This window comes from Melanerpes formicivorus, unplaced genomic scaffold (genome assembly GCF_026170545.1).
Source record: "Melanerpes formicivorus ecotype bairdi unplaced genomic scaffold, bMelFor1.0.p_v2 SCAF_55, whole genome shotgun sequence".
Classification (NCBI taxonomy): domain Eukaryota; kingdom Metazoa; phylum Chordata; class Aves; order Piciformes; family Picidae; genus Melanerpes; species Melanerpes formicivorus.
In genome coordinates, this window is record NW_027142407.1 from 3,522,522 (window position 1) to 3,549,826 (window position 27,305).

General features: G+C 41.8%; 1 protein-coding gene and 1 long non-coding RNA gene across 4 annotated transcripts in view; one reads left to right on the forward strand and one right to left on the reverse strand.

The window, feature by feature from the left end:
• CDH20 (cadherin 20) overlaps nucleotides 1-27,305 on the forward strand; it is a 199,351-nt gene that overhangs the window by 133,882 nt on the left and 38,164 nt on the right. The window lies entirely within an intron of this gene.
• LOC137452520 (uncharacterized) overlaps nucleotides 1-27,305 on the reverse strand; it is a 163,368-nt gene that overhangs the window by 34,653 nt on the left and 101,410 nt on the right. The window lies entirely within an intron of this gene.

Sequence of the window (27,305 nt, forward strand, 5' to 3'; positions counted from 1 at the left end):
GTCCCTTAGGGGTTGGACCTGGGACCAGTACTGTCCAATATCTTCATCATCTTCATCAATGATACTGATAATGAGATTGAGTGCAGCCTCAGCAAGTTTGCAGATGATGCCAAGCTGAGCTGATAAAACTGAGAGACCGGATGTCATCCAGAGGGACCTAGACAGGCTAGAGAAATGGGCTGTGGAGAACGTTGTGAGGTTCAATAAGGCAAAGTGTAAGGTCCTGCACCTAGGTTGGGGTAATCCTTGGTATCAGTACAGGCTTGGGGATGATACTGATAGCAGCCCTGCAGAAGAGGATTTGGGGTGCTTGTGGATGAGAAGTTGGACATGAACCAGCAATGTCCATTTGCAGCCCAGGTGGCCAGTCATGTCCTGGGCTGCATCGAGAAGTGTGGCCAGCAGATTGAGAGAGGTGATTCTATCACTCTGCTCTGGTGAGACCTCACCCGGACTACTGCATCCGGGTTGAAGGTCCCCAACATGAGAAGGATGTGGGCCTGCTGGAGTGGATTCAGAGGAGGGCCACAAAGATGGTCAGAGGGCTGGAGCACTTTTTCTGTGAAAACAGGCTGAAAGAATTGGGGCTGTTCAGCCTGGAAAAGAGAGAGCTCTGAGGAGGTCTTACAGCAGCATTTCAGAAAGTATCTGAAGGGGACCTACGGGAAGGTTGAGGAGGGACTGTTTTGAAGGGTTTATGGTGATAAGACAAGGGGCAATGATGTTAAACTAGAGCAGGGTAGATTTAGGTTACACATAATGAAGAAGTTCTTTTCACCAATACATTCATAACAGCTTAGTGCAAGTGCTTTTTTATTTCTATCCCTATTTTAAATGACTGCAGTTTGTATTGAATTTACCTGAGATTCACAACAGCATTTCTGACTTGCTATCTGATTTTCAGTACTTGGTTTCTTTAAAGCTTTATTTGTTAATGCATTTTTGTCTAACTATAGAATGATCACTCCTAAGTGCATAGTTTGCATTGAGCAGAGCCATTAAGTGTTGCTACTGGTAGTTGATTGTTTCACACAGTCACACAGAGATATTTGTAGTTAGACCCAAACCAGCCTTATAGGGCAAAAATATATTTAGCTGCAGGAATTGCCAGTCGCTATTTTTGTTGACGTCAGTAGTTAATCAGGCAGGACAGCCTCCAGGGTAGTAGTGAAGCCAGTGTGTTAAGCAGTTCTGTGCTCAGCGGAGATCTCAGTAGCCTTGCTGTGCACATGGTGATGTGCTTTAGCGGCTCTCTTTGAATTGTGCTCTAGCTGATGCAAAAACTTCATGGTGTGCTATAAGCTACCACAATGCATGGTTTTGAATTGTGTTGCATCCTTCTTTAAAACTCATCCCTAGGTGAGGAAGGAATTTTATTTTTAAAAAAATTGTCTTGATCCTGCCTCTTTGGGGAAATTTGAGTTCTATGCCAAATTTACATGAAAAACTACAGCTCTTTAGCATGTTTATGGCTCAGTGGGGTACACTACAATTTAAGGAAAACATTAATATGTGTAATACTACTAGTAATGAATAATTAACATACTGTCATATCACCTTTCATCTTTATGGGTTTTATATGTGCAAGAATTATTTCATTTTTCCCCAGACCACATGTGGAACAAAACAGCAGCAGTGAAAGGGGATATATACTCTCAAAGAGTCCAGGGTAGAAACTGACGATGACTGCTACATGCAGATCAATCAACAGAGGGAATTTAGTTAGACAGAAGGTGTTAGCAGGAATCAAGCATTTAGTGATGGAGCTTTGCACAGTGCCTTACACATGTAATTTACTGAGCTGAAATTTGGAAGGACACAGAAGACTTGACTGTCCTTGTTGAAAGGGCTGCTGCATCATCTTTTAATAGCTTCACGTAAATAAGAGCTTATTTTAATGTCCAGCTCAGAAGAAATCATGTGTCATCTGCAGAACTGGCAAGAAGTATCTGTGGCAAGTGGGCATTCTTCAGGGATTTCCTACTCATTACATTTCACAGACCCTCCCTAGCTTTTAAAAGCCCTGCGAATCATAATGCAGAGTGACATGCGTGCTTAATAGCTGCTGCTGGATACATCTGGGAAGGGGCTTTTTCTGTTTGGGCAGTGTAAGTTTGCTGAATCAGGAAAAAAAACCATAAGTGTTTGAGGAGAAAATCTGAGTAACGGTAGTGGCCTTCGGAGAGCTCTGTGCTCTGATCATGAAGTTAGTAGCCGCAAGTGCTGACAACACTGTGACATTTCTGCCTTTGTACGTTAAAAAGCAAAATAGGCAGTCATCAACAGACAGGAGAGGGGATTAGGTTGTCCTATCAAGGAAAAGGTAAGTTTCTTTGGATGTGCTCAAAAATAATTTTGAGCTGCAGAGGGGAAAAAGGTTTTGAATTGGTTTGCAATCAAGGCCAGACCAAAGTGCTGATAAATTACGTAGTTGCATGAAACAACTGACTGAGACAAGCAGCGCAGAGCAGCAAGAGGTTTCCCATCCTACTGCCTACAGTTTTTGACGTGAGAGACTGTGCAAGAAATTACCTGGGCCATCAGTTACAGAGGGAAAGTGATAAGGGGTGAGGCAGGCACTGGCTTCACTTCACTCCCCCTTGTTTTGTCTGGCATGGTGGCCAGTGGTGCCTGGTTGCAGGGGCACCCTGTACCTCCTCTCAGGACTGCCAGGATGGAGGAAAGCCCCTAGCCAGGGAGCTCTCTAATAGGATTGACCGCTTCCAAGGACAGCTGCCCACCCCACCAGCACAAAACTTCTTTTGGCTACTGCTGCATTCACTATGAATTCAGCAGGGCTTTTCTAAGCCCTTAATGGCAGCCACAGTGAGACAAAAAAGGACTAACAGATACCTAGCACAGCACTAATTAAGGCCAATGCCATTCTAGCCCATTTTATAGACGTGATACCCACTTTACTGACTTCTCCTAAGTAAGAAAGGTTTGTAGACTAAAAATAACTGAAATTTATCATATTTTCTATGCAAGAATCTAGGTTTTATTGATTTTGCTCTGATTTTGAGTGGGAAAAAGAGAAGCTGAGTTCTGTCCAGTCTCTAAAAATACCCCTTTCGAATGCAAGCATTTGTCCATTGGATGATGACTTGCCCATACCTGCCCAAATCAAAAAAGAGTTGTTAGTTTATGAAAATGTACAGGACTAAAATACAAGTCTCTGAAGTGCGTTGTTCTGAAAAGTTTAATTCTTAGGCTTACAACTATAAAAAAGTCAATTCAGAATGGATTTGCCATTCCAGTTGTGCTGACTGTTCACAATTTTTAGAACTGAAGATCACCCTGTAAAATATGTACTTCACTAATTTTTTTTTTTCCTTGAGTACCTAATGGAAAATGAACCTATTATGAAATCTGCATAGCTTCCTCCAGAGACATTTAAAAATGATCCAAAGTTATACCATCTCTTTAGGTAATTGGTTCAGATACGGGCTGTTTAAGAAACACAAGTGCTTATTTAAGATTTGCAAGTTGCAGAAGTTAGTAAGGTCAAAGGGCTGCTCTCAGAATTGACCTTATGAATTGAAAATGTGACTTTGGATTTTACTTTCTTGCAATTTACCTGTTTTTGCCCCAGTGTTTTCACCTGTGTTTTTGGGGTTTGTGTCTGATGCCTTCCAATATCTCAAGGGGGCCTACAAGAAACTGGTGAAGGAGTTTTTAGGGTGTTGGGTAGTGATAGGACATGGGGGAATGGATCCAAGCTAGAGGAGGATAGATTAGATTAGACATCAGGAAGAAATTCGTCATCATAAGGGTGATGAGACACTGTAACAGGTTGCCTAGGGAGGTGGCAGAGGCCTCATCCCTGGAGCTTTTTAAGATCAGGCTGGATGTGGCTCTGAGCATCCTGATCTATTGGAGGGTGTCCCTGCCTGTGGTAGAGGGGTTGGAACTAGATGATCCTTGGACTCACTTTCAGCCTTGACAATTCTGTGATTCTATGTTAAAATGCGCCCAGCTATAGAAAAGATGAAACAAGATTCTGGTAATGTATTGTGATAGGCAAACATTTGTGGCAGGTTCTACACCAAATACTCTACATCTGTGCATTGGTGTAGCTTCACCTCCTGTTCAGTGCGCAGTTTGGTGCTCTACAAGGACACAAAAATATTAGAATGTGTCCAGAGGAGGACAACAAATACAGTGAATAGACTAGAGAATGTGACTTATAAGGAGTGGTTGAGGATACTGGGTGTGGTGGGTTGGAAGGGTAAGGCCAAGAAGCCTCTTCCCTCCCCCCTGTAAAGTAAAAGGGAAAAAAAATTGAAGGGAAAGGAAAAAAAACTCACAAGCTGAATTAGCAAAGCAGTGGAGCTTTATATTTACAAAGCAATGAAGGATATGCAGGGGAATATATACAAATTTACAATATTTACAATATATACAAAGATATACAACAGAGTAACACAGAAATGAGAGTAACCCCCCTCGGCAGAGGGGGTTCCCCACCTCCGCTCTCCCCTCTCTCCCCCCCTTTTCCCCAGAGTAGGTCAGAAAAAGAGAGAAAGAAGAAAGAAAGAAGTTAGAAGCAGTTTCGTGTTAATTGGAAAGGAGTCAATACAGGCCTTCTATCTTATCGGTTTCAAGGCCGAAGTCTTGGCGGAAAGCCCAGCACAGAGAGAGCTGCTACCCAGAGAAGAGGCGGAAGCAAGACTGACAGAGAAGTGCTGGAATGCCCAGTTCACTCCCAGTTCAGAAGGTGCTTCCTCCCACTTTACCAATGAAATTAGTTTAGATAATTCTTTCCATTTACCAACTTCCGTCCACCATATTCCCTTTCTTAAGGGGACAGCGTCAACCGGCCACAGTCCACCCCTTCTAAACAATTTCATTGGCTGTTCATACTGTCCATCCAATCCAAAACGATATTTACAGTTCGTAAGTAAAGTTCATAGTCCATCCCGGCTATGCTCAGATGTAGATGATTCAAAAGTCCAAGAAAATCAGAAAATGAGAAAAATGGAAAACAGTTCATTTCTTCGCCAACGAAGCGAAGAAAAGGGAAACAGGGATTCTCAGGGTCTCTTAGTTGACTCAGGGATCTCAGGGTTTGTGCACCGTAGATTCCTCGTTGATTCTTCCTTTGGACGCGATGTAGCTGTACAACAGTTTGAAATTAACCTCTTTCAGCTAAAGTTAAATTTCTTTGTGGAATACACTGAATTTCACCATTCTCTTTCATTACCCAATAAGTGTGACCCGGACCTTCAGCTGAAACCACCCCTCGGACAGGCTTAGCCTCTCCTGAGGGTGAAAATACCCAAACAGTTTTACCTAACAGATTCTTTTCTCTAACAACAGGAACTCTATCACCTTCTACTTTCCGTAGCAAATCTGAATGTGCAGGTCCAGCTCGGTTCACTGAACCTCTACTATTTACCAGCCAGGTTGCTTGTGCTAAATGCTTTTCCCAGTTTTTCAAAGATCCACCTCCCATGGCTTTGAGAGTGGTCTTCAACAAACCATTGTAGCGTTCAATCTTCCCTGAAGCTGGTGCATAGTAGGGAATGTGGAATATCCACTCAATACCATGCTCTTTTGCCCAGTTCTTTACAAGGTTGTTCTTGAAATGAGTTCCGTTGTCTGACTCGATCCTCTCCGGAGTTCCGTGTCTCCACAGGATCTGTCTCTCCAGACCGAGAATGGTGTTGCGTGCAGTTGCATGTGGAACTGGATAAGTTTCCAACCACCCAGTGTTTGCCTCTACCATAGTAAGCACGTATTGCTTACCAGAACGAGAACGTGGTAGAGTGATGTAGTCAATCTGCCAAGCTTCACCATACTTGTATGGTGACAGATGGTCCAAGTACCACAAGGGCTTAAGTCGTTTTGCCTGCTTAATAGCAGCACAAATGTCACAGTCATGGATGACTTGCGTGATAGCATCCATGGAAATGTCTATGGATCTGTCACGAGCCCATTGGTATGTTGCATCTCTGCCTTGATGTCCTGACGAATCGTGAGCCCACCGAGCTAAGAATATCTCACCTCGGTGTTTCCAGTCAAGATCAAGATTAGAGTCCATGTCTACTTGAGAAACTCTTGCAGCTAGATCTGCCTGATGGTTGTGTTGCTGTTCCTCAGTAGCTTTGCTCTTAGGAATGTGAGCATCGATGTGTCTCACTTTCACTGGAATTCTCTCGATTCGATCAGCAATGTCCTGCCACAGGTTGGCTGCCCAAATGGGTTTTCCTTTTCTCTGCCAACCGCTCTTCTTCCAGTTCTTTAGCCAACCCCATAGAGCATTGGCTACCATCCATGAGTTGGTGTAGAGATAAAGCTTTGGCCATCTCTCACGTTCAGCTACGTCGAGAGCTAGCTGCACAGCTTTTACCTCTGCAAACTGACTGGATTCTCCTTCTCCATCTTTCGCCTCTGCAACTCGGCGTGTTGGACTCCACACTGCAGACTTCCACCTTCGCTTGTTTCCAACAAGACGACAGGAACCGTCTGTGAACAAAGCATATTTCTTTTCATCATCAGAAAGGTCATTGTAAGGAGGAGCTTCCTCAGCACGAGTTACTTTCTCCTCTGGAGGCTTAGCACAGTTGATACCTTCAGGCCAACTTGAGATCACCTCCACTAGACCAGGTCTTTCAAGATTTCCCATTCGAGCTCTCTGTGTTATCAGAGCCATCCACTTAGACCATGTTGAGTCTGTGGCATGATGTGGTGTGGATCCTTTGCCTTTGAACATCCAATTCAAAACTGGTAGTCTGGGAGCTAAGAGAAGTTGTGATTCAGTTCCAATCACTTCAGAAGATGCCTTTACTCCTTCATAGGCAGCTAAAATTTCTTTCTCTGTTGGAGTATAATTAGCCTCTGAACCTCTGTAACCTCGACTCCAGAAACCAAGAGGTCATCCACGTGTCTCACCTGGAGCTTTTTGCCACAAGCACCAGGTTGGACCATTGTCACTTGCAGCCGTGTACAAAATGTTCTTAATGTCTGGACCATCTCGGACAGGTCCCAGACCCATCGCTTGAACTACCTCTTGCTTTATCTGGTCAAAGGCTGCTTGTTGCTCAGGTCCCCAGTGGAAATGGTTCCTCTTTCAAGTCACATCATACAGAGGTTTCACAGTCTGACTGTATCCAGGAATGTGTAGTCTCCAAAATCCCACTATCCCCAAGAAACGTAGGGTCTCTTGCTTGTTTGTGGGATTTGCCATGGTAGAGACTCTATTTACCACATCCACTAGAATGTGTCGGCGTCCATCCTGCCATCGCACTCCCAGAAACTGAATCTCTGTGGTAGGTCCTTTCACCTTGTCTCGTTTGATGGCAAAACCTGCATTCAGAAGAATGTCAATGATTTTGTTACCTTTCTCGAAGACTTCCTCAGCAGTTTTACCCCAGACGATGATGTCATCGATGAACTGGATGTGTTCTGGAGCACCACCCTTCTCCAGAGCATCGTGGATCACTGCATGACAGATGCTTGAGCTGTGGATCCAGCCCATTGGCAGCCTGTTGAAAGTGTACTGGATTCCTCTCCAGGTGAAAGCAAACTGAGGCCTGCATTCTTCTGCTATGGGAATAGAGAAAAATGCATTAGCAATGTCTATGGTAGCATACCATTTGGCCTCTTTGGATTCCAGCTCATACTGTAGCTCCATCATGTCTGGTACTGCTGCACTCATAGGTGGTGTCACTTCATTCAGGGCTTGGTAGTCTACCGTCAGACGCCAGTCTCCATTCTGCTTCCGCACAGGCCACACTGGACTGTTGAAAGGTGAATGAGTTTTGCTGACGACTTTCTGACTCTCCAACTGACGAATCAGGTTCTGAATGGGCAACAAAGAGTCACGGTTGGTTCTGTATTGCCTGTGATCCACAGTCTGAGAAGCAACCGGCAATTTAATGTCCTGTATCTTCTGTTGTCCCACAACTGCAGATTCATCAGAAAGCTCAGGTCTGGCAGATAGCCTCAATTTTTGTCCATCAATTTCTATAGAAGCTACTCCAAAAGCCCATTTGTAACCTCTAGGGTCTTTGAAACGCCCTTCTCTCAGTAAATCAATTCCCAAAATACAAGGTGCATCAGGTCCGGTCACAACTGTATGCTTCCTCCATTGTTTACCAGTCAAACTTATATTAACCTCTACCTTACTTAACTCTTGAGATCCACCAGTGACTCCCAGAATAGTTATGGACTCTAATCCCTGATAATTTGATGGCATTATGGTGCACTGAGCTCCTGTGTCAACCAAGGCCCTGTACTTCCGAAATTGTGAAGTGCCAGGCCACTGGATGTACACATCCCAATAGATTCTATTATCTCTCTTATCCCTCTCCTCCCCCTGGCGGGAGGCAGGGCACCCCTAGTTATGGGGAACATGCGCACATGTGCATTGCACATAGTTTGCAGGGTTATAACTTTGTATGTTATAACTGGAGCCACTGTTGGAGCCATAAGAGTCGTTCTGGGGAACTGTGGAAGTAACAGCTACCCTTCTGGTATTGCTACCTTGGGTTCTGCCACTTTGCAATTCCCTCAGCCTCCTGAAAAGATGAGAAGTTGGTTGGCCATCCCAGCGGTTCATGTTCTCACCAAACTGATCACGCAGAGTTATCCAAATAGTTCTACATGATTGCCTTGGTGGTCTGTTTTGGAATGACCTGTTTTGGAATGACCTGTTTTGGAATGACCTCCTTGGAGGACGTGTATTCCTCACAGATGAAACTTGTATCCACCTGGAGGAAGAATTGAAATTATCCCTTTGTGCCAATTGGGATATGGGATTTCTAAATTCATCTTTTAACTCTCTCATGCAATTCTCAATTTTTCCAGACAGAGTTTCAATGGCTGAAACCAAAAACCATGTGTCATGCTATCCTCCAATTGTCTCATTTGATCACTGAATTGGCCAACGGTAGGAGAAGCTCCACCATAATTTCTTGACACAATTCTGCTTGCCAGAATGTTTGCATAATTAGAAGGAGCAAGTTTGATGATCTTTTTAGCAAGACCAATACCCACAGGAATGTCATCAGGATTCAGAGTTTCATGTTCACCATAGAGTAGCTCTCTAACAGCAAATTCTCTCAAGCGCTTAATTCCCTCATCTATGGTAGTCCAGGGTTTAGGATTCCAGGGAAGATCATCTCGGGAAGGGTATCTCAGGGCAACCGCTATTAAAAGGCGTATCCACAGATTAACCTTACCGAGAGCCCTTCCTAGATGTCTATCTATTGCATTATCCCTCGAGAGAGTTCCTAACTGAGCTGCTGACTTGTCTCCAACTGTTAGAGCCGGAGCACCTGTATCATAACACCTACTAAGCCAAGCTAGAACTGGCTCCTTATCTGCCCTGGTGAAATCTTTACGGACATTACGCAATTCCTCGCAGGGAGAAGAACATTCTGAAATATCATCTTCCTCCTCGTCTCCCTGAATTCTTTGTCCATATAATCCTGCTGTCATTCTCCTAAGGATCTCTTTAAGCTGAGAACCACCTTTGCCAGCTGCTTTCCTAGCTTCATCTGTATCCTGCTTTGATCTCACTAGGTTAGCTAGATCTTTAAAACAAACCTTCTCTTCCTCCTGAGCAGGATCTTTTAGAGTAGAGGGCCCCTCACCAGGATCAGTCTCCAGCTCTTCTTCTCCATCTTGGGCCTTTCCACTTCTAGTCTTTAAAGGAGCCACCTTAACTGGAGCTGTGTTTGAATTTACAGCCACCTTAATAGAAGCTGACAGGTCCTGAGATAAATCAGCTGCTGGGGCAGTGACTTCCGGTCCCACCGAGGGGGTGGGCGGAAGTGACGTTGCTCTGTTAATGGCCGACGGAGAAGAAGGAGAAGGAGTAGGAGAAGGAGTAGGCGCCATGTTGATACCAGCCGATGCCCTTGGCTGCTTGCCAAAATCAGCAAAGTCATTTAGAGCTGCTTTACCAATTAACTTTTTAGTCTTCTTTTTAGCTGACACAGATTCTGCACATTCCTCATCACTAGATGACTCTGGGACTGATCTAGAGCCACGACATTTTCTTTTTGATCTAGTTTTAACAACAAAACAAGCTTTGGATATCTTTCTCTCTTGCCACAGAGAGAACAGTAAATATGCAATTACCATCACCAGCAACAGATTTATACACATCACATAAATCACCTTTGGATCCCAGGCATCACCTAAAGTTACTCTCTCCTCAGGCGGAATCTTAAAACCCTTTATCTCAATTGGGAGAGTGGTGGAGGTAACATTCCTGTATCTCACTGGCCATAATAAATTAATACATTTTCCATACCATAGTCTAACTCTATACATAACCCACATATAAATTGTCCGCACCAAATATTTACCCAGGTAATCCAAAATCAAACCCAAACAATATCTGTAAACCAGAGCCCCAAAAATTGAAAAGAATAATCGCTCCACAAACCACAATACCTTCATGCTTGCTAATTCAGCTAGAAAAGACTAAATCAATCAAGTAATAAATTAAACTGATTATCTGCCTCACGTTGGGCGCCAAGAAAAAAAAATGTGGTGGGTTGGAAGGGTAAGGCCAAGAAGCCTCTTCCCTCCCCCCTGTAAAGTAAAAGGGAAAAAAAATTGAAGGGAAAGGAAAAAAAACTCACAAGCTGAATTAGCAAAGCAGTGGAGCTTTATATTTACAAAGCAATGAAGGATATGCAGGGGAATATATACAAATTTACAATATTTACAATATATACAAAGATATACAACAGAGTAACACAGAAATGAGAGTAACCCCCCTCGGCAGAGGGGGTTCCCCACCTCCGCTCTCCCCTCTCTCCCCCCCTTTTCCCCAGAGTAGGTCAGAAAAAGAGAGAAAGAAGAAAGAAAGAAGTTAGAAGCAGTTTCGTGTTAATTGGAAAGGAGTCAATACAGGCCTTCTATCTTACCGGTTTCAAGGCCGAAGTCTTGGCGGAAAGCCCAGCACAGAGAGAGCTGCTACCCAAAGAAGAGGCGGAAGCAAGACTGACAGAGAAGTGCTGGAATGCCCAGTTCACTCCCAGTTCAGAAGGTGCTTCCTCCCACTTTACCAATGAAATTAGTTTAGATAATTCTTTCCGTTTACCAACTTCCGTCCACCATATTCCCTTTCTTAAGGGGACTGCGTCAACCGGCCACACTGGGTTTCTTCAGCTTAGATGAGCCTGTGAGGGCAATCTCATTGCTGTCTACAACTTGCTCATGATGGGGAGCAGAGAGTGAAGTGATGATAGTTTCTTTCTGCTATCCTATGACAGGATGCCAGGGTGACCTTACTGCTATCAGTTCCAGTAACCTGAAGTTACATCCTTTGATCTTCATTAATGATTGTACCACAGCTTCCTTCTTTCTTTTCTAACACGAAGCAGGAACATTAGAAATTAAGAGGAAAAGTGAAGGAAAACTGATCACACTGAGTACTACTAGTCGTTTCTCACTATGGGGTGGAAGAGGCTGACTAAGGCAGAGTGGTAGTTGAGAAGATAGTTTACAGTGAATGCTGGCTTTTTAGCGTTTGACAATAGTATGTTGAAAGATGTTTGACGTATTCTTGTGCGATAGCAGTAACCATGTTGGTCAAGTGAAGGTCCTAATATTTCTCATTGGCATTCAGCAGCCTCAAGAATTAAGGATCTCTTTCAAATCTGATGGTTCACGTTTCTGTCTGTCATACGCTGTCAAAGAATTAATTTCCTTTGCATTGTTTCAAGTCTGTCTTTGCCTGGAGAAAGCACTTTGAACTCACTTTATCTTATCTGCAAAGCAAGATGACAGCTCTTTGCTATATGAAATGTGTGTCTGATAACTATGTTATCTTTTAATACACCCTTTTCAGCCCTAGACTGCCAATTGCTCACCACAGATACTGGGTCTCCCCACTGCTGTCACGGGTTAAAACTGTGCTTGGTGGTGCTTGCCCATAGACTACAGACTATACATTAGTGAGGGATTAGGAGAGGGAAGGAGCTATTTATGTCTGTGTGGAATATCTGAAACTTGTACACTTTATTTTGCAAAATACTCAGTGTTTGTCCTTTTTACATACTGTAGTGCACTTCTCTTTGGGCTGCCCAGTCCACTCCAGTACAATCAGAAATACTTCTTTATTAATCTCGATCTGTGACAATGGTGACTAGTAGATGCAGTGCTCTTAACCTCCCAAGCCATTTTTTGTTGTTTGTCACATCAGCACGATGGGCCAAGGCCGTGTTGCACAACACCTTGCTCCTCAAAGAGGTGTCCTGCTGCTGCTGTCTACAGCATGACTTCACACTAGCTGTATCCAATCTATTTCTATGCTGCATTGTCGACAGTTAAAATTAGTCTTGTTCCTCCATTTTCAAGCTGAAAAGAGAGAGGAACAGATAAGCCTCAGTTTAATTTGTTCTGGCATTTATTGAAAATCTCCCACAGAGAGAGGAGCCCTTGCCTATCGGTGCGGAATGACATACAGCCATACGGGCCCAGACAAAAGGAGACCCTGTTTTTCTGCAAGTCTATTCAGGCATGTATAGACATATTGGCTGAGGTACCAGCCCATTCGCATCTTAATGAAGAAAAAGGAGAGATGAGGACCCAAAAGAAAAAAAAAATAGTAACTATAAAGTGAGAACTGGCATTGAAGGCTTGAAAACAAACTGTGGGCTGGTTAAGAAAGGGGGAGGAAACTCTTGACTATCTAGTCCACCAGTTAAGTACACTGCTGCTGTATGTGCTTTAGGAGTATCAAAATAATTCTGTTATTACAGAGAAAGGCTACTGTAAGATTGATTTGGACATGCAAATTGAAGATAAGTGTATTTTGGAGCTGGGGTGCAACCTAAGGTGCTTTTTTTCTCTTCTTCCGCTCTTCTCCATTTCTGCAAATGTAAGGATAAAACACCTCTGAGAAGCATTTTAAAATACAGTTTTCTACAAAATGAGTGTGTAAATTTATTTAAAAATCCAAAGTGCTAGTCAAAAGGTGAAAGAAATGTGTTACATGATTATGGAGGAAGAAAGAGGTTAAGAAATAGCTGAAATGGCAGTTCCTTTTAAATTGTCATGTGGATGCTTTTAAAATGCAATGACAATGGTAGCTATTCTTTGAGGCTTTTTCCTTTTGCTCTGCTCCTGAGCTAGGAGGAAAACTGTTTGTAGAGCAAATCGCTTTCAATTCCAGGTAATTTTTTTTTTCCCCGCCTCTGTATTAATTTTCTCAATTTACCCCTTTAACAGCACTTAATAATTCTTATGGCCACCTAACTCGTCTCCACTGAAAACAGCCGACAGGAATAAATGTCAAAGCTTGGTCATTGGTGTCCCAGAAATGATTTGTCATTATGTTAATAACCTGCTTGTCATTATGTTAATAACCTGTTTTTAAAGAAACTGTCTGGACTGATCCAAAGCTCACTGCATTGATTGAAAATGCTTTTGCTAGCTTTGCTGGATTTGGAGCTGATGCATTGTTTATAGGGATTATAACCTCTGCTGTGGTGGTTGTCTGCAACAATTTAATAATGTACAAAGCTAACAAAAATCAGCTTTCTTTTGTTAATGGTGATTTCTGTGTGGGATGATTAGAGAATAGTTTTTCTGACTGACCAACGCTTTAGCTAGATGAGGTTTAAAAAAAAAAGTTTAAAAACAAAAACTATGCCACCAGATAGTTAGAAAATGGGTGTATAATGCCAGGGAAATTAGTTCGTATTGCAATTAGTGGCCATTGTGTTGAGCATTAATAGCCTGAGGGAAACATAATAAACCAGTGCCTAACTGTTTGTAACAGCAGATTTCTCAGGGATTATTACTTAATTAATAATTTGAAAGGGTGGTTCTACTGAGATGAAGCATTCATTTCTATGGCATATCTAAGCAATACCAGATCAAAAGAACATTAGCCTGCTAACATTTCTTTTGGTCCTCTGGTTTCATTTGTTAATGTTTGCGTTCCTATTTGCCTATAGAAAATACTTCTTTTGCATTTGAGCTGATTTTTTTTTTTTTTTTTTTTTTTTTTTTTTTTTTTGTGGGTCTGTGTAACAGTCACTTGTTCCCCCTAGGATGTGTGCACATTGTGTTCTCATCAGATGGTGCCTTGCAGATGATGATTTTAATTAGAAATGCTAACCCGATCAGGAAAGTACCTCCCACACCCACGCTTTCCACCCCCTCCACACCAGAATGGGGCAACTGTTTCCCCAACATATGCGTTACTCATTCCCAGCCACCTCAACGTGAAATGTTTGCTATTGTTCCCACCATCCACCCGTGTAGCTTATGATCTCCTGGCATCCTTTCTCATGAATGGCATCTGTATCCCTCACCTTGTGGATTACTGGTCCCATTCATATACTGGTGCATCAGTTGAAAGAAGCTAGGTCATCAGGCAGAATATTCTCACTGGCTTGGGATCATGTCTTTTCTTTTTTCCTGCAAGTTGCCACATCTTATAATACAAAAGAAAGTTTCCTTAGAGTGGGTTGTGTTAAAAACAGAAGAGAGCTGCTGAAGTGCCTGTTGCACATATTGCCCAGAAGTACAGAAGAGAAAGGCAGAATGTAAACAGAGCTGCTGTCACAAATGACAGAACAGAGACATGCAAGCATAGTCAAAGGTATGTCATAAAGCTACTATTTATTTTTCTCAGCAGCATCAAGTATGTTTTCTCTTTTGCTTCTTGCTGAATACAGTGGATTGCCTAAAACCAGGCAAGATTTAGAAAGCAAATTTTTGTGCAAGAAACAAATATGCTGTGCTCTCTAAGATGTGGACAAGCTGTCTGAAACAGTGCTTCAGAAATACTAGGCAGCTGTCAGATGTGGTCATTGGTATCCATATAAAAGGCTCAGGAATAATTCCATTATTTGCCTCTCAGAGTCTGCTCAAGGAGGTTGCAAGTTTAAATTCAGGCATTACTTGAGAAGGATGGTGACATGGATGTCTTATTCCTAAACAAATTGTAAAACTCTTCTAATTGAAAAGCTGATCTGTAAAATAGGCATTGTGCATGTGCATTTCTATTTGTGCTTTCAGAAAATACCTGTTCAAAGAGCTAATCCTCATGTCTGGACTGTAGTTGGAAGCTTGTATTTGGAAAGTAGATTAGAATATCACTTATGCAGAGCTCAGACTTCTACAGTGGATCAAGATTGATTACACTGACAAAGAATTTCACTTTTATTTCATTGGAGTTTAAAAATGTCTGTAGTTCACACAACATCAAAGGTGTCCTCTCTAAACATCTATGTAGTGCTCCATCTTAATGCATATCTTATGTACAGTATAATCAATTTGAGGTGCTGTTGCATCAGAAACAGTACATGTTTTGAAATGTGCCTAGTGGGAAAACAGAGTGAGGAATATATAACAATATATATATGTGTTTCTTCAGAGAGGACAATTGGTAAGAGTGGATGAAGCTCATGCTAATTAATAATGTTGGACAGGCGCTGAAGCTTTTCTCAAACTGCTGAATGAACGTTAAACCAGGAATCAGAAGTTTTATTGTCCTTGACATTTTTTTCCAATTCACTGCTCATATTTTTCTAGTTTATTCCTTTTTTCTTCATAGCAAAATGACTAGGAATTATTACTACAGAGTCCACCATCTAAAATTAATGATGCAGGGGAAATTACCATGCAGGAAAAAACTCCCTCTATTTTTTAAATGAAAGCTGCATAGACAGGTGAATCCCTGTTGCAACCTTCCCCAAGTGAAGCAGTCTGACTCCTGTGCACAGGGAAATTCTTACTTTCCTCCTTTGTCTCTGAAACAGCAAAAGGAGCCGTGATTATTTTGCTGCTCCATCAGGACCATGCCTCTAGCTTCCCACTTAGTGGGATGTCACTGTTTAGAGCTGCAACCCTTGGGACAGCTCCTGGAAGAAAAGGCTTTCTTCGGCTAAATTTCAAGTGTACAAACTCCCCAGGGTGCACAGGGCAGCCACAAGAGGGTATTTCATCTCCATTTCAAAATGGCTGGAGAAGGGTGTAACCCCAGCACCCGCTGATTGCCCACAGCCTATTGTAGGTACTTCTCAAAGCTGGGATTCCAGGTAATGTCTCTGCCAGCTGGGGCGAGTGAGAGGTGCAAGCCAGCAGTGAGGGTGTGATGAACAAACTGGAGGACAAGAAAAAGACCTTCATCCCGCCTTGGCTGGCAGTGCCTGAGGCTGCCTCTGTGCACAATCGTGACAGCCTAGCTCTCCACATCTCTGTGTCACTCCAGCAGCCTGCAGTGCTTTTGTTTTATGAGTTTTGCAAGATAGCACTTCCCTATTTAAGTCCTCCTGAAAATGCAACTATTTGCTGGACCTTCCTGAAGTCATATTCACTGGTTTATTACTGTGCCTTCAATACTGAGCTAGAAATTAGCAGCAACTGATTTTAATCGTCTGATAATTTCCTCAGTGCATCTTAAACTATGGACTTAAAAGTGGCTCATAACCCTCCTGCCTCTGAGCTGTTCAGATCCTTATGGATGTGAGCATTATGTGTGTTGGGTTTGCCCTTCCTTTTATTACCAAATTATGCATATTCATGAGCATGACATATCTTGTAGGGAAAATGGATCCTGTGCTTTCCATATGTGTTATATTATATTGCATTATAATATAGTCACTTTGTAGTGTATTATATTACATTATTTTACTTCACATGTATGAAATATTAAGAAACTAAGTCCCCTTATATTATGCAAGTGAAGATCATTCTGACATCAAAAAATAGAAAATTTCATTTAAGCTGTATTTTTCTTATTATCATGTGATTGGCAGGAAATAATGGCAGGAAATATATTTCTTGAATGACAGATATTCTAGTGGCTGGAGAAGAGGTGATAGATTTTTGACAGGTAGTACTATGAATTTATATTGCACTTCCATCCCAAGGAATGTCACAGTAATATAAATAGTATCTGAATAAAATTTTAGTTTCTTCACACATATTTTGTGCCTGCAGTCACTCATTATTGTTAATGAGACGATTAATAGGCTAATGGGCACAAATGATACAGGCATTTAACTTTGCCATCTGAATGCCAAAGCTACATTTCTACCTACAAAGTATATAGTCAGGTGTTGTAATTCTTTTGTGTGTCTTTTATGTGCCTCTGTAGAACTGCAGGTCATATCTTCATGGTTCCGTTCACTGAACGCTCTTTCTGCAGTCCACTGGAACGTGCAAATGAGCAAAGCAAGTAAAGTTTGCCCTATGCAAAATATCTCCACATCTAGAGACTTGGCCAGAAGCTGTTTGGGGAAAATTTGGTCTTACACACATCAAAACTCTTCACATTGAAACTTGGCAAATTCAAGATCAAATACAATAATGTAGAGCACTGCTGTAAGACTGCATAGGCCAAAAGAGAAAGAATAGATGCTAGCTTTAAGTGGATTTAAATGAACAGAAAATTGAGTTTGTAGGACATGAAAAAGAACATTTCTACTCTTACAGTAGGTGTTGGCCATTTTTAAAAGGCAGAAATAGATGGTTTCTTTGATATCTTAAGTAATGCAAAGAGGAATGTCTTACTATGCCCCCTAATGCTTTATAGCAAGCTATGATGGAGTAACCAGGCTTCAAACTTTGTTGTATTGAAAATGTATCATACTTAATGGGAAGGGTCAGTTAATTGGTCTTGCTTGAGTATATAGACTGTGAAACTACTCTGAGGCAGAAATCAATGGGAAAAGGGTGTAGGTAGTCCTATTTTCTCAAAGAGGGATCTGAAAAGTAATGGGGAGTAAAGGTCTGTTATAAAAGATGCAGCGAGTTTGGCCTCATTAGCACTTTTGTATGATAACTTAGACTTTAATAAAGTATTAATTATCACATGCAGAAATAGAACACCCTTTTGAATCAATGGAAGATTGTATGATGGTCATTTTCTGAAGTAAGGTGACAGTTCTGTGTGGTTAGAGAGATTACAGAGTAGTTTGCACCACAGAAGTCCTTATGGAGGGATTAAGGGAACAACCTCCTGCTTGAAGGGATATTCTAAAAAAATGCCATTTATACAAGGTGCTGGGTCTGATTTTGTTTGTCATGAAGTTAGCGGTTATAGAAGTGGAGACCCATGTGAGCAATCAAAGTGCAGCTGGGCTGAGTGCTTTATTCCTGATTAAGCCCCAGAGTATGGCAATCGCAACAGGCAGCCAGCACCAGAACAAGAGGACATAGTCTCAAGCTGTGCCAGGGAGGTTTAGGCTGGATGTTAGGAAGAAATTCTTCACAGAGAGAGTGATTGGCCATTGGAATGGGCTGCCCAGGGAGGTGGTGGAGTCGCTGTCACTGGAGGTGTTTAAGAAGAGACTGGATTGGGTGCTTGGTGCCATGGTTTAATTGATTTTAGATTGTGTTCGATGATAGGTTGGACTGAATGATCTCGAAGGTCTTTTCCAACCTGGTCTGTTCTGTTCTATATCTTCTATCTTCTCTCTCCTGGAAAGTTAAAATTCTTACAATGATCAAGAAAAGCATGAGGGTGTTCCTCATGGGTTTTTTCCTAATTGAGAGTCATTGATTGTTATAGGGTTTGTTTGGTATGTTCACAGAAGCTTAAAAATACTGTCCATGCTTGATAAGGTTTCTCTCTTGCAGTCAGTAAACTGACTGGTTTATTTTAGTAGTTACTCAATGGCAGCAATTTACAGCACTTGTGGACTCAGTCTAACAGTAGAGGAGGGGAAGAGGTGAAAACATCCAGGAAGATTAGACATAAAGACAGTACAACTTTCTGGTTTACATTATAAGATAGGGGTTTTTTTATGCATTTCAGGATTATAGAAGTGGAGAACTTTCCCAAATTTCTTCTGTCATTTGCTTCTGATACAAGATCAGAGGTCACCTAAAGAACTTCCAATAAACTATTCTCTAGCATTTCCCTAAAAGCAGTTTCTCTCAGTCATCTGTTCCAATATTTCACTGACCTTGTCCTTACAGGTTCCATTTGCTTATAACCTAAATTCCTCTTGCTTCACATTAGATTTACTGCCCCTTCATTTGTCCCTGGAAACTTAAGAAAAAAAGTGGATCCCCACTCTTCTTATTATACCTTGGCCACAATAACCCCATGCAGTGCTATAGGCTGGTGTCGGAGTGGCTGGAGAGTGGCCAGGCAGAAAGGGATCTGAGGGTACTGGTTGATAGTAGGCTGAACATGAGCCAGCAGTGTGCCCAGGTGGCCAAGAATGTCAATGGCATCCTGGCCTGTATCAGGAATAGTGTGGCCAGCAGGAACAGGGAAGTCATTGTGCCCCTGTACTCAGCACTGGTTAGGCCACACCTTGAGTCCTGTGCCCAGTTCGGGGGGGCTCAGTTTAGCAAAGATGTTGTGTTGCTGGAACATGTCCAGAGAAGGGCAACAAACCTGGGGAGGGGTTTGGAGCACAAGCCCTATGAGGAGAGGCTGAGGGAGCTGGGGTTCCTTAGCTTGGATAAGAGGAGGCTCAGGGGAGACCTTATTGCTGTCTACAACTACCTGAAGGGAGGTTGTAGCCAGGTTGGTCTCTTCTCCCAGGCAGCCAGCACCAGAACAAGAGGACACAGTCTCAGGCTGCACCAGGGGAGGTTTAGGCTGGATGTTAGGAAGGAGTTCTTCATGGAAAGAGTGATTGGCCATTGGAATGTGCTGCCCAGGGAGGTGGTGGAGTCACCATCACTGGAGATGTTTAGGAAGAGACTGGGTGGGGTGCTTGGTGCCATGGTTTAGTTGATTAGATGGTGTTGGGTGATGGGTTGGACTTGATGATCTCAAAGGTCTTTTCCAACCTGGTCTCATCCTCCTCTTGTCCTCTTTTGTCTTCCCTCTCCCTCTCCGTCTCCCTCATTCAGTCTACTTTTATGCCCTCCTTAAAATCCTGTTTTTTTGAGACTTAGCAAATGTCATTTGTTAAACCTTTTCAGAAGTTTCATTTTTCTACACCTCTGCTCAAATTTCTTGTTGTCTTCCTGGCAGCAATTTGGTAATCTGTTCTTACTGCCTTTAAACTACGATGCACTGCCTTTTCTATGCTGAGAATGCCAGTGAAGGTACTTCACGTATATGGCATGATTAACTTGCCCATCATCCTGTTGACGCAGCACAGAGTGGTCTTTGCAACAGCTTGTGTATCAAAGTGTTGGCTTCTCTTCAGTACGTGGTCAGCTCCTTTCCTATAATGCCGACTCTTAGGCCATTATTGACCTCTCTGTGCCCGGGCATTCAATTCTGCCATTGCATGGCTTGTGCTTCCTAATCCTTACTGGATTTTTGGTATTGATTTCCTACCATTTCTCAAATTTATCAAGAGTTTGAATTCTAGAGCAATCTTCCCACGTACCTGTAATGTCTTCTAGCCTGATGTCATCCTCACATTTTGTAACTGCTATCATAAGTATTGCGTATATACTGGTCATGAAGCAAAATCCTGCAGTGCCACTTGATGTTGACTGGCGATTTGACACTGATGTACTGCTAGTGGTACTTTCAGCTGTTTTGCAGTCATTCTTACTCTTATTTCACCTGCACCCTACTGTCCTATTGTTGCCTTTGACGATGAGTACTGTAAAACATTTTACAAAGGTCAGGATGTATTGCATTTTACTCACCTAGCATCTGCTAGGCCAGTCATCTTACTAAAGAGAGGAAAATCAGGCTGGTTTGCTGTCAGTTTGCCCTTCACAATTCCATGTTGGCTATTCCTTGCCACCTCATTGTCCCCCAGATGCTGAGAAACTGGTTGTTCCAGTAACTGTCCACATACTCTAAAATTGCTAATGTTTGGGTTATTGCTTTAGCTGGTTTCTAAGGTACATCGTGGTAAATTCTGTTCTGGCTAATGAATATATTTAAAAAATATATGTTATATGGCTTCAGAGAAAACAATGTATTATCCAAATACTCCATCAATTTTCACTGGGTGCTAGGTCAGGCTTTGGCTGAGATCAGAATAAGTTGATGAAGTGCACCTGTGGATCACTAAGAAGGCTTTCATCAGTGGAATGGTCTCTGGAATTTATACATACATACAGGGTTTTGGAAATTCCTAAAAGTCTCACCTGTGAAAACCTGCAAAGCCAAGAACTTGCCAGCAAGGCAAAGCCTAAGAAATCTTTTATATTCTAGTAAACCATTGACCAATGTCTTAACCATTAAGACATTCAGGGCAGAGGAACTGCTTCATCTAAGATAGTCACCTTCTGAACTGGGAGGAACTGGAAAAGCTGCAAAGATGTTCCTGAAGTTGCTTATGAACAAAATGGAAAACAGAATCCGTTTCAGGAAGTGTATTGTTAGTGCATGTCGTGTTTATAGGGCAATTAGATAATACCTGACATACACTCCCTGTAGAGACTGCAACAATTGAGTCTGAAGACCAAAATCTAGAGACTGACATGCAAAGCATCTGGGGTTGTTTTTCAGGCTTTGTGAACCTTATCTTTGCTATACCAGAACACTTCTGGGATAAATGAAGTATGTACATCTATATTCCCTCTTTATTCTTTCAGCTTGAAAGTGTCCTATGAAGCTCTCATAGTTTGCATTTCTAGAAACTTGTTAAAGCAAGGTGACGAGAACAAGATAGAGAGTTGAGATAGAAAAGGAGGCTGCGAGACTTTCCCTTTTTGTTGCTGGTTTGATTTTTGTAGTCAGCAGCTTGAAAAAAATGCAGGCTTCAGAGGGTTATCACAGTTTACATGAACATCTCGTCATAATTTTGAGTCATTTGTACAAGGGTTTTTTTGACAGCATGGAAAAAGTAGTCAGAAGACTAAGAACTAAAAGGAATTTTTCCTTAACAGTGAAATCTTAATTAGTATGATTTTTCATATATATTATGTAATTTTTTTCAAATCCTTGATTAAGGGGTTTGTTTTATCTGACATTTATTTCCAATGTATTTGCAACACCTCACTTAGTTCCAGCTGGGGCTGACTTCAGCCAGCAAGGAGCTTTTGAATCCCTGTTGTACTTCAGTTCTGCTCTTCTACAACAGTATTTACAGTACTTAATGCAGAGTAAAATCCAGGGATCAGATCCTCCCCTGGTGTACGTTATGAGCATCATTTTATTTGGAAATGTTTAGTTGTGATTGTATGTGAGTGTTTCATTCTTTTTGATCTATTTGTGCATCTATAACCACAGAGCTGGGATTTATATGATGGGACTCCCTCTGTCATTCTGTGGGATTTCTCGTTCTGCAGACACTCTGCAGCTTTGAAGGACTTCAGATCTTGAGAAAAATTAGTTCACTGATGTGTCCCAGGAGAGATTTTTTGACTGGTCTGGAGATGTAGTTTTATGACAAAGGATTGCATTCTGAGTTAATGTTTATGCACCATATGGTATGTTGTCAAGTTCCATTGTATTTATGAAGATCTCAGTACAATCAAGTAACAATAAAAATACATGCTGAGGCCCAGACTGTTTTCAAGAAAAGTAAAAAGTGCCCCTAGATTTTTCCCTTTAATTTAAACTTACCCAGTAAATATAAGTAATAATGGCAGTAGGACTGGCCTGTGTCAGAGATAAAACACATGAAGTTCTGGAATTAGTACAAAAACATTTAGAGATATATGCAAGCATTATGATTTCTAAAATGAGTCAAATATAGCATGAATTGCTTAAGAGATTTTCCATCCTGGCTCACTGGAGCCTCCATCCCTGGAAGGTGATGTTAGGCGCCTCTTGCAGGTGGTCTGCCTTGTGAAGAATACAGTTCACACTTTCTTACCACTGCCACTCCTCTGGGGTTATTTTAAAGGCATTTTATGACAAAGCTGTGAGCAACTGAGGGTATGGGAAACCTAAGGAGTAGTCTGTGAAAACAGAATAATGAATAATCCATTTAATGGAGGGTAAAAAACTGCGGTACTCATATCTCCCCTTTGTGGGTGAAACTTTCACATGAAATTCAAGGAACAAAGTAAATAGGTCACTTGGAGAATTCACTCAAATTTAATTTCTTCCTCCTGTCATAATTACTGAGCTGTTGAGGGATTTTGGCAAAATAGTGGGGGGGGAAACTAGTCAATTGTGTCATTAAATAGAGAAATAATGCTAGTGCAGTGTATGTGCTAAAAAGAAACATTTCCATATATGGAGATATATTTTGTGTATTTGTGTGCAGAGAAACTGGAGGAGGGAGTTGAAGAATCACTACCTCTGTTTTCCTCACTTTCTCAGTGTAGTAGTCTCCTGCAAATGAATTACCTTCACATAGGCAATGTGCCTACATGGGACACACTAAATTCTATAGGATTCCAGGACTTGAATGGTGGATTAACACAGCAAAATCTGTTGGAAGGACCAGGAATAAAACATACAAGCAAGTAATTAATTTTATGAATACAAATATTCTGCTGACTTTCTGGGAGAGCATTTGCTTAACATGATGAATATTAAGTGTGTGTACAAACCTTTTCAAGTCTGAGCTTTTTGACTATAAAATCTTTAGCATTTATGTAAATATTTATTGAATACAATACATTTCAATCCCAGTGGAACTCTCTTCATGCTCATATGGTTGTCCACTATTAATGTTTTTATCCTTTTTTTGGAAGTGCTGCTCTCTTCAGAATTGGGAAGATAAATGGGTCACTTGCAAGAAATGTTAGAAGTTGGTTGTTGCAGATATTTCCTTTTCTTTTTCATCTTTGCTTAGAATTAGATATTCAATTAAGAATAGTTTAATTACAGTACAAATATATGCTAGGGAGGGTTTTTTTTTTAATTGGAGCATGAAGAGTAGCTCATATTTGGAATATGCCTACTTTTATTCAGAATGTGGACTAAAAGAGAAATCTCTACTTGCATTAGTGGAAAGTGCATTATTGTGACTCTTTTGTGTAGAACAATTAGGTAGTTCCTTTGTACCATGTCTAGGCTACGAGTTGCACAAAGTTCAGTCAGATCTTCATGGTTCTTTAGGAAGCTAAAATCCATATTTGTAACTGTTGAATGACAAGAATAAGGATTTTCAACGGTGTTTTCAAGGCAAGAACAGAGGAAGTACCCTAACCAACTGAGCTGATAAATATTATCACAAAAGCAGGGGCAAGAAGGGCATTCACTTTGAGTCAAGTATTTAAACTGCACAGGTGCAGCTAAGCCTGTTACAAAGGAGTACTCTACTGTGGGTAACAAACTGGATACTGTGGGTGACCCTGCTTTAGCAGAGAGGTTGGACTGGATGATCTCCAGAGGTCTTCTCCAACCCCCACTCTGGTGGGAGTCTGAAACATTCAACCTGTTCTTGAAAAGATAAAATACCCACTGCATAAATCCCACAGGTTTTGGTCATACAGTTTTCTTGGGCTCAGTATTTTATGTGTGAGCAAGGAAAACAGCATTTCTCTACCTTGACTGTTTTCAAAGACATTTGCACATCTTAGTAGTAGTATCATAGTAGTATCAGTCAGGGTTGGAAGGGACCACAAGGATCATCTAGTTCCACCCCCCCTGCTATAGGCAGGGACACCCCACACTAGATCAGGCTGGACAGAGCCTCATCCAGCCTGGTCTTAAACACCCCCAGGGACGGAGCCTCAACCACCTCCCCATCCCCATGCTGAGCCATGAAACAGGTTTCTATAACATATTTCATGTGTCAGACAAAGGCTCAATAAATTCCATCCTTGCAGATGTCCTTAAGAACCCATTTTGAAGGGCTCCAAGAAACAACTTTTTTTAAGACTTCATTAAAGGTGCAGTTCCACCTCACTCAGTCATGCCAGCAATCACCTTCCTTTATAACTGGAACAACTATCTCCTTGCAAGGAACTACCCCAGCCTGAGGCAGAAAAACAGACTCCACCTCAAAGCCTGTCTGCAGTAAAACCCACTGTGGTTCCCTTAAACCTAGAGATCCCACCAAGCTAGCAAACTCTAGTAGTCTTAAGTGACCTTATACTCATTCATCACACTTGGCTGATGAAGCCATCTGTCGGGGTCTGCTGAAAGTTTTGGCTTGTGCTACCATACAATTCAAACCCTAAACATACATAAGTGCTTTTTACACTGCTGAGAAACGCTTGACCAGTAAGCCTTGCCAAATCTAGAGGCCAGAAGTACACACCTGGAGTTAGTGAAGCTGCAGGAAAAGAGCTGCATAGAGTTCAGGGGTTAGGGCAGAAGTTAACAAAGGTCTTTCTCATTCTACTAATATAATCTGAGGACCTGAGGAAAAAAGAATCTCTCATTCTCCTTCAGCCTCAGAGATACAGGAACCATTCTTAATTAAACATTGTTATTAATAGTAGTAATTTGCCTTTAGGCAAGAAGCAAAATGTGCTGAGTTTGAGGCTGCTTGCTCAGTTTTGGAAAGGCATGTGTCCTGGTTTTGCTGGGAGAGAATCATAGGACAGCCATAGCCTGCAGGCCATTAGCAGCCAGGACATCTGACTCGAGTTAGCTACAGGTCTATCCTATACCATGAACATCACATTCAGTATAAAGGGGGAAGTTTGCTGAGGAGAGAGGGGTGTAGGACTTTGTTTCTGAGTTTCCTGCTCAGGTTCTTCTTGACCCTGCTCTTCTGTGTGCTCTTGGTGACTGCCTTCCTGTATAGCGACTGTTGTACCTTTGTTGGGCAGAATATAACTTTGTATACTTTATTTTGCCATTGCTATCAATTTTACTGTTTCATTAAGTCTGCTTTCATGTCAACCCATGGATCTTCTCTCCTTTTCCTGATTACTTATTTCTGCTTGGGAGGGTTCAGGCTATCAGACTAACTGCTATAGGTTAGCCACAGATGGGCTAAATGTAGACAGTGTGCAACACCAAAACTCTGGTATTAACAACAACAATAAAAAGTCAGTGTCATCTCATCACTGCTGCTTTCTTCCATTCCTACAATAATATATGACCATGTCACCATGGACTAGCATTAAATGGAGGAATTACTGCTACTCAGGGAAGGAACATCCTTTTATGAGACTTGACTTTACATAATGGCAGGTTTCCTGATAGTTGCCATACCCCAGAATGAGATTGCACAGGGAATAGGAAATGCTTTTAGTGATGCTGCTTCTGGGGGTCACTGAGTTGTACACTATTTTCAATAAAAGTTCCTCACAGAACTGCACTGCCATGTCAAGTGACATTCAAATGACAAAAGTTTAGAGAGCCTGAAGCATTTATGTCCCTTCTCTTGAGCTTTATTTCATTGCCTCTACTTGTTTTGCTTTCTGCTGATATAATGCACATGTGCAGAAAAAGCATTCTGATGATCAGATTTCTCTTGCTTTTGCACCATTACAACTGTTCTGGTAACTCTGCAAGTCTTTTTAACCATGATACTTCCTTGCCTGAGTGCCATTGATCCTTCGTGTCTGAATTTAATGCAAAAGATACCTGGCAGCATTACCTTTGAATTTGTGGCTTGGAAATTCACCTACAAAACAGTTCTCGTTCCATCATCTGATACCACCTGTTTTTCTTACATGAACTTACATGAAGTAGCCAATTTCTATCGTAGATGGAATTTCTTACAGTCAAAACTCAAGCAGGATCTTAGCCACTGGATCACAGCCTGCCTCCACTTTCTCTTCTTGTTGCATAGCAGAGGCAGTGCTGGGTTCCCTCAAATCATGTTGCAGGATGATGAGAGGCCCGTCCCCACATTTACTTGTCAGCAAAACATGGATTGTCAGTAACATTCCTTGACTTTGCCTGTACTGCTTAGATAAATCCCCATTCTTTGGTTTTGTAGACAGTAAGCTCTAGCATATTACATAGCCAGTGTCTAAACAACCAGCAGGTCTCTACATTCACAGAATCACAGAAGGTTAGGGTTTGGAAAGGACCTCGAATGATCGTCTAATCCAACACTCCTGTCAGAGTAGGATCACCTAGAATAGGTCACACAGGAACACATCCAGGTGGGTTTTGAGTATCTGCAGTGAAGGAGACTCCACAACCTCTATGGGCATCCTGTTCCAGTGTCCTGTCACCCTCACAGTGAAAAGGTTTTTCCCTATGTTCATGTGGAACCTCCTATGCTCCAGCTTGCACCCACTGCCCCTTGTCCTATCGCTGGAACATCTCTGAGAAGGCCCTGGCTCCATCCTCCTGACACTGCCTTTCAAATATTTATAAACATGAATGAGGTCACCCCGTGGTCTCCCCTCCTCCAAGCTGAAAAACCCTAGCTCCCACAGCCTTTTCGTCATAAGGGAAATGTTCATTCCCTTATTCATCTTTGTAGCTCTACACTGGACTCTTTCAGGCAGTTCCCTGTCCTTCTTCACTGGAGGGGCTCAGAGAGATTTACCATGTTCGATGCTTAGAGTTTGTCCTATCTTTGTTGAGCCTTAGCTTGTAAACCTTTCAATTTAAAGGATCAGTTAGTTGTTTGCTA